Source organism: Pinus tabuliformis, chromosome 9 (assembly GCF_031772625.1).
Source record: "Pinus tabuliformis cultivar Carrire ecotype Pingquan chromosome 9, CPIR1, whole genome shotgun sequence".
NCBI classification, from domain to species: Eukaryota; Viridiplantae; Streptophyta; class Pinopsida; order Pinales; family Pinaceae; genus Pinus; species Pinus tabuliformis.
The window spans coordinates 383,483,473-383,496,402 of NC_142307.1; the positions used below are offsets into that span (position 1 = coordinate 383,483,473).

Genomic DNA, 12,930 nt, shown 5'->3' on the forward strand with positions numbered 1-12,930 from the left:
TTTGGAATGTTTGAATTCATTGAAAGACCAAGTCCTCCATGAAACCAAAAGATGGGTTATTGTAACCATTTAGCTGCACCCATGAAAATTATAGGATAAATATGACATGTCACTGAATCAATAAAAGGACCAAGTTTTCCATGAAAGTAAAAAATGGGCAATGCTTCCCACATAGTTGCATTGATGGGCATTATATGATAAATATTAACAATGTGAATAACAATTTCCTCAAACTTGCATATTTATGCCAACTAGGATTTATCTGAAAAAATGTCGGAAAATAAAATTTATGAAGCATGCTAAAAAAATCATTGGGCAACCACATATCAGAGAAGTAAATATTGTCCAGAGCTCCAACAATATCTTCATTTACCTTGCAAAGAAAGAGACAAATATGGTGGCAACACTTCTTGATGTGCCCTCTTTCTCCCACTATGATGGATGAGTAGAAATCCTAGCCCTAGTTATCATCAAAAACTTAATGCAAAGAGGTGGATCTTCTACTTTAGTATGTCATTCCAACATCAAGATCACTTTATTCATTAGAGGTCTTACTTGTGCATCCTCCTGAATACATTAGAATTCAATTATGATAACTCTTCTACCTATTCCCACTCGTAGTCTACCATATTTCCCAATTTCAGATCAACGACATTCCTAATCTTTCCTTACCGAATCATACTAATTTCCCATCAAGGAAAAATCTCCATCTCGTCCTACTAGGACAGGTCTAAATTCTTCCTCCCACCGATTATTTCTATCAAAACCATTCCAAAACTATAAACATCACTCTTGTCTATGGTAGAGGCATGCATAAGCCATTCTTGAGCTAAGTACCTAGGAGTCTCCTGACACGAGTAAATGAGTGGCTCTGAGCCCTATCCATTAATTTGCCCAACACAAAATCTATAAGTTTGGCTCCAAAATTGTCATCTAGCAGAATGTTTTGAGGCTTCACATCCAAATGAATAATACTGTCCTTGGATTTTTCATTCAAGAAATCCAATCCATAAGACATATCATGGGTGATATTATATCTCTTTATCTAGTCAAGATATGGTGAACGATTATTGTCATAATGGTAATGAACCAACCAGTAATCAAGAGATCCATTGCTCATGTACTCATACACCACCAATCTATATGTGACATCAGTGAAAAACCCAAATATTCTCACCAAATTTACATGTTTAATGCTTGCCAAAGCTGCAACCTTTGCACGGAAATGTAAATTCCCTATATCAACATTTCATAGTTTCTTCATAGCAACTTTTGTTCCATTAGCAAGCTGCCATTGAAAAACCATTGAAAATGCACCAACCCCAAGTTGCCTACTGAACCCTGCTATGACCTCCCCCAACTCAATTTATGTATATATTTGGGTCAAGCTTGGCAAATTCTCTAGAAATTCATCTTCTTCAGACTCGTGCTTCACCATTTACTTATTCACCTTATATCTCCATGCAAGAAATCCTAGTGCAGAAACCATGACAACAGTGCAAACCCATGATAAATTCCCTAATGATCTCATCCAAGATTCGTTTCTAGGTTTTTATCTCTTGATAATGGTAACACTGTTGATTTTTGTGTAGTTTGGGAGGTACTCCAGTCCCTAGTGTTTGAGGGCTGGAGGTCAAAGTGCCACAAGTAGGCTTGTGGTCTTATAACGCAAACCTGGGGTTTCGCACCCATAGATGTTTGTGCCAAAATTGTGGTGATTTTTTGACATGTGATGGATGAGGATGATATCTCTTGGCGAGATGATTCTAATTCAATGAGAATTATCCAATTTTGAGTTGTCTTTGAGGAGTTATGAATTTTTGAAGTCTAATGATGGGTTGGCACCATAATAGTTAAGGTTGAATTAATTTTAGTAAGCCTCCTTGATAGTTGGACAACCTTAGAGTGACATTGGAAGGAGCCACTCTTTTGGATATAAATAGAGGGTGATATGTGAGGTTATCTCACATGAAAATGTGCAACATCAAGGAAAATTTAGGGAGGAGGGAAACCAACTCAGTGAAGAGTGAGAAACCTTTGTTTTGCCGCAGGCAAAGAGGATAAAATATCATGAGGTTTTAAGGTTGGTTTGGTTACCTTTTTTATTGCGTGGAGGGTTATCTCATACCACGGCAAGGTAAAGTAATGTAAGGTGTGAATGCAGGAGAAAGGAGAAGATGATGTGCTTATTTTGAAGGTCTATTAACGGCGGGCAATATGAAATCTAGGTTGTTTTAGACCTGTGGGTGGAGATCTAGGGCAGATGCAATACTTGAAGGAAGACCGAGGCTTGTTTGGTGGCTAGGACAACAACAAACTACCTCCCCCTCTAAATGAGGAACATCCACACTCAATTGAAGAAATGTTGGGCTAGTTGACATGGGTTCTCATGATGGAACAGGTTGAGGAGATCACAGACCTATGGAGACTAAGCCGTAGTCCTTTGGTGGTAGTTTAGATGGCTAAACAAGCCTAATCTAGGTGTCATAGAAAACTATTAAGATAACGAGTGGCATAGGCTTGTAGATTTGAGAAGGCCACAGTCTTTGGCGACAATTTTGATCACAGATTGTAGGCTATTGTGGGTTTCAAGAATGCCCTAACGAGTGACGAAACTTCTATCCATGAACAACAGATGGAAGATATATTATTTCCATAGTTTTTCCTTGTAGTGGGCCACAGCTTGTGACCAGCATTGGATCATTTTGTTTACATCCCATGAGAACCATTTGTTGGAGTTGCCTTAGGAATGAAGGAACTCCAACTAGGAGCAGATCACATGGTGGATGAATCTCATATGAGAGGACAAGTTGTTGTTTCCCAGATTTGTCCAATAGCTCCTCTATTACAGAGAAAAGGGAAGACTAGTGAAGTCTGTGGGTAGCCATGTGTAAGGCTATCCCAGGTATGGGGATTCCCTAACTAGGAGCAGATGTTATAGCATGGACTTGGTCTATCATGGACAGTTGGAGGGAAGTGTGAAAGCAGACCAAGTGTGGATGTGATTAGGCACTTATGGTATACTGGAGGACAGTATGATAGTTTCCAAGTTGGAACCCAGTGACAAACACCTTGATGGACAAAGGTAGTTGCGAGAGAGACAGTTGTTGAGATGAAGGGTTGATGAACCAGAGGAGCAGTTGTGGAGCTTGAGACTTACGTGTGGAGAAGGAATTCTACAGAAGATGATGGGCAATCCTCCTAGTTGGTGTTCGTTGTGGGAGATGGACATCTTGCAATGATAGGTGGAAACCCTTTATGCCTTATCTTGGTCTTCATCAGAGCAGCGCAGGAAGACCATAGTGGCTAAAGTCCCTGAGTAGCTGAGGAGCAGCAGTGGGTAGATTGAGAGCTATTTACAAGTGGATTTGTGAACAACTCAACAGGAGTCTCGATGTGTTGTGCCCTTGTGTTTCAAATAATTTAGCATCTACGGCTAAACACTAATTCACTAGACAAATATTTGTCCCTAGAACAACAGTTTAAAGTGTCTAAGACTTTCCCTATAAGCAATAGACAAGAGGAGAGGATAGAAGTCCTACCTATAGTTCCGCTTTTTTCTCGTATCCCTTGTATCGATTCCGTCACTCCTTCCCATACTTAATCAATTTGAGAAGTACACTGTAAACACAACAAAAGACAAAAACTAATCAAAGCATACGATCCATTGAATATAAATGAAATGAATCAGAAGAAATTCATACATATAAGCATTATGAAAGAACAAAACATATGGAAAAAGGTTCAAACACTTTGTTAAATATAAGAAGGAATTGCAACCATCAGTGTCTAATTCAAAGTCATTCATGTAGCTTGGATCCCATCCACATCACATCAAACGCAAGACAAGCTTGTGGCATCACATCATTTTCTCCAAATTCAAGTCTCATAGCATAATCATCTCATTACAATCCAACATAATCCAGCCAACCCCTGATCACTTAGATGAGTGGTCAATGTATAGGAGGATGAAGGACATTTTTTCATAAATGGTGGCATTGAATGACCTTCCATGCTTAGAATTAGTTCCATGGAGGAAAGGATGAGAGGATAGGATGCACCTTAACGCATTCCTCATCCATTTTCAAGCTCATAGGAGTAGATAACTTAGGGAAGCTTCTAGATGACTACAATAGAAGAATATTCCCCAAACCCCAGTTGATTTCCCTCAAATATTCCCAGCGCAACCTGAAGATGGCTTAGGTGCTCTGCAAAGCACCCTCATAGTGTATCTACCTATGCTATAGAGAACCTTAATAGTGTATCTACCTGTGTTGTAGAGCACCCTAGTAGTGTATCTTCCTGTGCTAGTCCCTTTAGAGACCATTTATGGATTTATTAGGTCATGAAACTTTCAGGGAAGGAGGAATTCAAAGGGGTGACTTGTTTAGGGAATGTAGAAACTAAAATTAGGGTTTGATGAGCCGTAAAAAATTGATCTAAATGTTGAGATTTGATGTGCCTAAATGGATCTGTAATAGCTCCCACCTAAAGCATGAAGTCGGAAAAATGCCAATGTCGAATGAAATACTTTACGATGTGATGAGGAGGTATCAAAGTGGAAGGTGAATTGCATTAATTAAAATACATATATCATGATATTTGATTTTACATGAATTGTTGAGGGAAGGAATACCCATGCTGAGCTTATAAACTTTCATTACATGTAAAAATGCAGTCGTTTACTGATATAGATCCATGATTGGAATGACTATCAATGTAAAGCCATTGTACATATGATTAATACCCCTGATATCGCAACCCGGATGGATGAAAGTAGATCCAAGGTCTTCAATCTCATTCAACCATTCGATTACATATGAGTCTAACCATGTGAATATGTGTTTTGAAATTGAACATGGGAAGACACTATCTGATTACCATGCAATGATGTAAGATGTTAATAGATGCAAGAGAAATCATAGATAATGATAATGATCCTCAAGGTACTACAACACATTCTGCATGGTGTGAATGGATGATTTGATGTCGAACACCATACAAAGTCTTTTGCTCGAAGGCCAAATAATGTATGCCTATCACTGAAAGCAAGAAACCTACCATTGATGCATGCAAGCCTCAAGGTACTGAATGGGCATTTCTAAGTCAACTTCTTGGATAATGAGTTGATGTTGACAAGAAACGACTCATCGCAGGAGGGCCTTGATGTATCCCACATTAATGACATGAAATGAGTGTAGTGATTTTAGAGATGGAATTTGACTAACAACACAAGGTTTAGGAATGAAAATCACAAAAATGGAGTTTTATGGTACTGTAAAGGGTGACTTCTCTTAAACATATCAACGACACTGAATGAATTGGCAACATTGACCCAAAGAAAAAGTAATGGATGGTGTGATAGACCATAGTGTGATAACCATCAAGCAGATAACCCAAACCAAATAATCTGAATGAATTGGTAGCATTGACCCAAAACAAAAGTGATGGATGGTGTGGTAGACCATGAGTATGATAACCGTCAAGCAGATAACCCAACCCAAATAGTCACAGTAATGGAGTGAAAGTGTCATGTTCAAGAGAGAATTTCTACCACAAAGTGGTTTTCCCATTTTTCATTTTCCCCAGTCATTGCTAACCAATACCTCTTTATTTTTATCAAGCTTGAGGAGGACAACATATTCTTGTTGTATAATTTCACCCTTCAGGCGAGTCCATCGCTATTTGATGTTTTAACGATTCCAGCAAAGGTGAAACTTGGTCTTGTCTAAATGGACAAATTTGCCACTATTTGGTGTTTTTAATGAGTTTAATGACAAAGATAACTCGGTCCTTTTCATGTTTAGACAGTCTGAAAAGAGCTTAAAGAGGACTCCATTTTGAGAAATGAGTGGTGTCTAGGATAGAAATTGGTTCCGGTGATGTCGGGACTTCTCAAAACATGTTGATTTATGTGAATAGGCTCGCTAATAAGACCATTCATTGCAATTGTTCCTCAAAGAGGGTAAAACAACTAAGTGAAAGCATATCAACGACAAAAGGGATGGTGGTGATGGGATAAAAACAACCAAGGCTCATTTGATGAAAGAGGCTAATAGAATGGAAATCACGAAAGTTGAAATGAAAATGGGTCCATTTTTAGACAAGCTTGAACCATAGCGAACTATGCTTGGATTCAGTTTCATGTTTACACAATCTTGAAACGAACAAACTATGCTTGGATTCAATTTCATTTTTACACAGGATTGAAACGAAAAACTATGCTTAAATTTAGTTTCATATCTACACAATCTTTAAATGAATAACTATGCTTGGTATTGGTTTTCATGCCCCCAGCACGAGGAAAGGGAGAGTCTCATGTAACCAGATGGAAGTAACTGCGGTGAAGCAGGATGATTATCCAATATCTTTTTGGCTTCATCCAGATAGGGAAAAAGGTGAATGGGGTGATTCCCTTCACATAAAATACATGGAAACTTAGGTTTACCACTAGGTGCATGCCCCCAAAGTTTCATTATAGTCACCTAAGTAGACTAATCGTGGCTATCAGGTGGATGGAATGAAGGTTCATTTAGGAGATCAACAGAAAGACTTGACTGGGATCTTACAAGATCTACTCAAAGACTCAACTTGGAACTCTGCTCCAAGGGTCCTTGTTTCATTTCTTAATGAGCTTGACGTAAGACAAGGAACTCTACTCATACCCTTTGTTTCATTTTTTAACGTGGTTAACACAATATCACGAACTATCCTCATAAGAGATGTCTCATTTTTTAATGAGGTTGACATCATAAGATAACTATCCTCATATCCTTGGTTTCATTTTCTAACGAGGTTGACACGAGACTAGGAACTATCCTCGTAGGCCTGTTTCATTTTTTAATGAGGTTGAGACAGTAAAAGAACTATCCTCATATTCCTTGTTTCATTTTTTAACGAGGTTGAAACAAGACAAGGAACTATCCTCATATTCCTTGTTTCATTTATTAATGGGGTTGACACAATACAAGGAACTATCCTCATATTCCTTGTTTCATTTTTTAACGAGGTTGACACAAGACAAGGAATTGTCGAGGTTTACACAAGACAAGGAACTATCCTCATGGACCTGTTTCATTTTTTAATGAGGTTGAAACAGTAAAAGAACTATCCTCATACTCTTTTTTTCATTTTTTAATGAGGTTGACACAAGACAAGGAACTATCCTCATGGACCTGTTTCATTTTTTACCGAGGTTGACACAGTAAAAGGACCATCCTCATATCCTTGGATCAAAACTCATAAGAGGTCATGAAGGAGGGATCTGGTTTCAATGACCCCAGTACATGATGTACAACATCATTGAATTCATGGTTAGTTGATGTGGGTATGGAATAGGTTGCCACGTAATTAACCCATGGTAGGGATGATTGTTAGAAAATTATATATTACGGAGCAATGGAACACATAAAATATTGCAGAAATGTAAACACAGAAAACACACAAAACAAGAGAGACACAGATATATGTGGTTCACCCAGTTTGGTCTATGTCCACCCCGCACAGCCAATCCTTCCTTTCTATTATCCAACAAAATGAAGAGACGCAACCTACAGCAAATCCGTTGTAATATCCTCTGTTTTCTCTCACAGTCTCACCTCTCTGTTTCTCGCTCACAGTCTCACATCTATCACATAGCCTCAAATACAATGCCCTCATACAAAGAGAGGGGTTTCCTTCTAGGGAAAAAAACCCTAAACTAAACATCAGTTCTACCTTCCGATCATCCGCCTAATGAACGACCCAGATTGACTAGAAATTACTATACTTTTACAAGGAAATTTTATAGCTGTTTTTAGCTTCGGGGGTGCTGCCCCCGAAACCCCCCGCCAGGGGGGGCTCCCAAAGGTCGTAGCCGCCCCCCCCTGGACCCCCCTGCAACGAATATTTTACGGGTGGCATTTCGAACTAGGGTCCAATGTGGCGATACCTTTGAATATAGAAGATAATCAGGCTCCACACCCAACAATCTCCCACTTAGAGACTGATTGTAGCAACTCCATCGCTGCTCCATTTGCTGGACAATGACTCCTCTTTGGACCTGGTTGTTTCTCATCTTCATCGTCGTCCTTGAAGGCAAATTGAAACTAAGCATATTCTCATTTTCTCCCTGGTTACAACTTTTTTTAGCATATCTGCAGGTTTCTGGCTAGTGTGTATCTTTTCCAGCTTCAACTCTCCATCTTCCAACACTGATCGTATGAAATGGTACTTGAGTTGTATGTGTTTAGTCCTAGAATGAAATGCTGAGTTCTTTGCAATATGAATGGCACTTTGGCTATCACTGTATAATGTGCCCATATCATGCTCCTTACCCAATTCACCCATAAACCTTTGTAACCAAATCATTTCTTTACTAGCCTCTGTAGCAGCAACATACTCTGCTTCTGTTGTTGAAAGTGCAACAACACTTTGGATTTTTGAAACCCAACTGACAACTATTCCTCCAACAGTGAATACATATCCTGTAGTGCTCCTCCTGTTATCTTTGTCACCTGCCATATTTGCATCAACATATCCTTGTAGGGAGATGTTTGAACCACCAAAGCATAATGCTTGATTTGTGGTACCTTTCAAATATCTGAGAATCCATTTCACTGGCAACCAATGTTCCTTTCCTGGATTGTTCATGTACCTGCTTACAACTCCCACTACATGTGCAATATCGGGCCTTGTGCAGACCATTGCATACATTAAGCTTCCAACTGCTGATGCATATGGAACTTTAGACATATAATCCATGTCTTCTTGGGTCTTTTGGCACATTTCCTTGCTAAGTTTGAAATGGCTAGCAAAAGGTGTACTAACTGGTTTTGCATTGTGCATGTTAAATCTTTTCAACACCTTTTGTATGTACTCATTCTGAGACAATGTTAATTTACGATTTTTCCTGTCTCTAGTTATTCTCATACCAAGGATTTGTTTTTCAGCTCCCAAATCCTTCATTGCAAATGAATTTGCCAATTTTCTTTTGAGCACATTTATTTCCTGCATGTTAGATCCTGCAACAAGCATGTCATCTACATACAATAACAATATAATATAGCTGACATCATTTTTCTTTTTTAAATAAACACAATGATCAGAGTGACATCTAGTATAACCTTGTTCAGACATAAACTTGTCAAATTTTAAATACCACCGCCTTGGAGCCTGTTTTAAGCCATACAAGCTCTTCTTCAACCTGCACACTAGTTTCTCCTTCCCTTTCACCTCATATCCTTGTGGCTGTTGCATATATATCTCTTCCTCCAAATCCCCATGGAGAAAGGTTGTCTTTACATCTAACTGCTCAAGATGCAAATCTTCAACTACTACAAGACTTAAAATAGTTCTGATTGAAGTCATTTTAACAACAGGAGAAAATATTTCATCAAAATCAATACCTTTCTTCTGTGCAAACCCCTTCACCACAAGTCTAGCTTTGTACCTTTGTTTTCCTCCATCTTCTTCCTTCAACCTGTAAACCCATTTATTCTTCAATGTAGTTTTTCCTTTAGGGGCTAATGTTCGCCCAGTGGGCTAATTTTCCATGATTTTTCCACAAAAAAGATTCGCCAATTTCCAATTTTATAAAAAACGATTCGCCCAAATTTTAGAATATAAAATTATTTTACCTTAAAAATCGCCAACATTATATAGAGACTATATATAAAATAATTATAAATTTGAATAATTTTACAAATATATCATTAAACATTTATAATTTTCATATTAGGGATTAGTGAGATTCGCCAATGTTTTAAACTTCAAGAAAATTTTCCATCCTTAAAATTTTCCTTGCCTGACTAAATCCCAAGTCTGGTTATGCATTAAAGAGTCCATATCTTCTTCCATGGCTACCTCCCACTTCTTCCTGCTTTCAACTTGCATTGCTTCTTCATAACATTCGGGTTCACCGGAATCAGTCAACAATAAATAATATAATGAAGGAGAATATGGTTCACGGGGTCTACTTGTCCTGGTAGATCTTCTAAAACCACTTTCAGGTGTTTGGGGTGCCTGTTGTTCCTGTGGTGGTTGTTGTTGTTGTGGTTGTTGATTATTATATTCAGGCACCTTTACTTTTTCAGTGATTTCATCAAGAACTGCGTATTCCTTGTTTTCGTTTTCTTTCTTCTTTTCCTGCAACTGATTCTTATACAAGACCCTTTCATTGAATACTACATATCTTCTCCTAATGATTTTGTGATTTTCATAATCATATAAGCGATAACGAAAATCATTAACACCATATCCAATAAAGGTACATTTCTTTGACTTTGCCTCAAGCTTTGTTCTATTTTCTTTATCAATATGGACAAAGGCCTCACAACCAAAAGGCTTTAAAATAGAGTAGTTTACCTTTTTACCTATCCATGCTTCCTCTGGAACACCACCATTCAAGGAACTTGAAGGCCCTCTGTTTATTAGATAAACAGCAGTATCTACATCATCTGCCGAAAACTGTAAAGGCAATCCTGCATGCAATCTCATGAATCTTGCATGCTCCATGATTGTTCTGTTCATCCTTTCTGAAACACCATTTGCTTGTGGTGTTCTTGGAACTGTCTTCTCTCTGCGAATTCCATGCTCTGAACAGTACCTATCAAACTCTTTGCTGCAATATCCACCTCCATTGTCTGAACTAAGACACTTCAATTTCTTTCCTGTCTCAATCTCAACCAAAGCTTTCCATTTCTTGAAAGTATCAAATACATCAGATTTATTCTTAATACAATAAATCCAAGTTTTTCTAGTTGCATCATCAATAAAAGTAACATAATAACGAGAGCCACCGAGAGATGATACCTGAGCAGGTCCCCATACATCTGTATGCACAAGCTCTAATTTTTCATTCTTCTTTTCTTTCCCAACTCTGAGAAATATGACTCTCTTCTGTTTTCCATAAATGCAATTCTCACAGAAGTCCAAATCAACATTCTTCAAACCTGGCAACAAATTCCTTGAGTGAAGAATCTTCATCCCCTTTCACTCATGTGTCCGAGCCTATGATGCCATAACGCTGCATCTGCTCCTTTGGAAGTTAAAGCATTAACAGAGTTAGAAATACCATTGCATAAATACAATGTACCAACCTTTTCACCTTTTTCTATTACCAGGGCTCCTTTGGTGACCTTCCAAGCTTTATCTGTGAAAGTTGTCACACAACCTTCACCACCTAACTGCCCTGTTGAAATCAGATTTTTCTTTAGATCTGGAACATGCCTTACCTCCTTTAATAGCCATTGGTTTCCATTCTGTTGTTTTACAAGAACCTTACCCATTCCAATGATTTTACAGGTTTTATCATCACCTAGACGAACTTGTCCAAAATCTCCTTGAACATAGTCATGAAAGTATTTCTTATCAAGTGTGGCATGGAATGAAGCCCCTGAATCTACCACCTAGGAATCAGTAATATTTTCGAAACAAAGAATCAAAGCATCTTGTAACACCTCACCTGTCACATTTGCTTCATGATTGTTTTCTTGCTCCGCATCTCCTTGTTTTCCCTTCCGAGATCTACAGTCTTTCTTTAGGTGTCCTTTCTTTCCACATTTCCAACACACTATCCCCGATCTGGACTTGGATCTCCCTTTCCTTGATTTACTGTGATATCCTGAGCTCTTTCCTCTTTCCATTTTTCTTCCTCTAGACTCTGCACTCAAAGCATCTCCCGATGTCTCAGCGGAGCTTTTCCGTCACATTTCCTTGCTAAGGATGGCACCGACAACATCATCAAACTTTAAAGTAATAGATCCAGAAATGGAGTTACTAATGGCCATTACCAAACCATTCCAACTTTCTGGTAATGAGCACAAGAATAGTAGAGCTCTAACTTCATCATCAAAGTTTACCCCTACAGAACTTAACTGACTTGTAACTGCATTAAAATCATTTAAATGGCTTGCAACAGATCCACCTTCCGACATATTCATATTAAATAACCGTTTCATAAGAAATACCTTGTTTGAGGCCGAGGGTATTTCATATAGTTTCGACAACGTCTGCATCAAACCCGATGTCGTGGTTTCCTTCGAAATGTTAAAGGCGACTGATGCAGCAAGGCACAACCGTATTGTTCCGAGTGCCTTTCTATCGAGAAGGTTCCATTCTTCGTCTTTCATACCCATCGAAATCTTTGTTTTTCCACCCAATGGTAGGTATAGATGTTTCCGATACAAATAATCTTCCATATGCATCTTCCACAGCGAGAAGTTTTGGCCGTTAAATTTCTCGACCCTAAACTTACCATCTTTTGCCATTGCTCCCACTCGAACCAAAAACCCTTCTTTCCTGCGAGTTTATCAGCCAAATAGACCTTCGGCTCTGATACGAGTTGTTAGAAAATTATATATTACAGAGCAATGGAACACATAAAATATTGCATAAATATAAACATAGAAAATGCACAAAACAAGAGAGACACAGATATACGTGGTTCACCCAGTTTGGGCTACGTCCACCCTGAACGACAGTCCTTCCTTTCTATTATCCAGCAAAATGAAGAGACACAACCTACAACAAATCCACTGTAATATCATATGTTTTCTCTCACAGTCTCACCTCTCTGTTTCTCGCTCACAGTCTCACATCTATCACACAGCCTCAAATTAATGCCCTCATACAAAGAGAGGGGTTGCCTTCTAGGTCAAAAAACCCTAAACTAAACATAAGTTCTACCGTCAGATCATCCGCCTAATGAATGGCCCAGATTGACTAGAAATTACTATACTTTTACAAGGCAATTTTACAGTTGTTTTTAGCTTCGGGGGTGCTGCCCCTGAAACCCCCCGCTAGGGGGGGGCTCCCAAAGGTCGCAGCCGCCCCCCCATGGACCCCCCCTGCAACGAATATTTTACGAGCGGCATTTCGAACTAGGGTCCAATGTGGCGATACCTTTGAATATAGAAGATAATCAGGCTCCACACCCAACAATGATACCAT

At 38.7% G+C, this 12,930-nt stretch overlaps 1 pseudogene; it reads right to left on the reverse strand.

Moving 5' to 3' along the window:
• Window positions 1-432: 432 nt before the first annotated feature.
• Window positions 433-1,531, reverse strand: LOC149148756 (G-type lectin S-receptor-like serine/threonine-protein kinase SD2-5 pseudogene; annotated as a pseudogene).
• Between the last annotated feature and the right edge of the window lie 11,399 nt (window positions 1,532-12,930).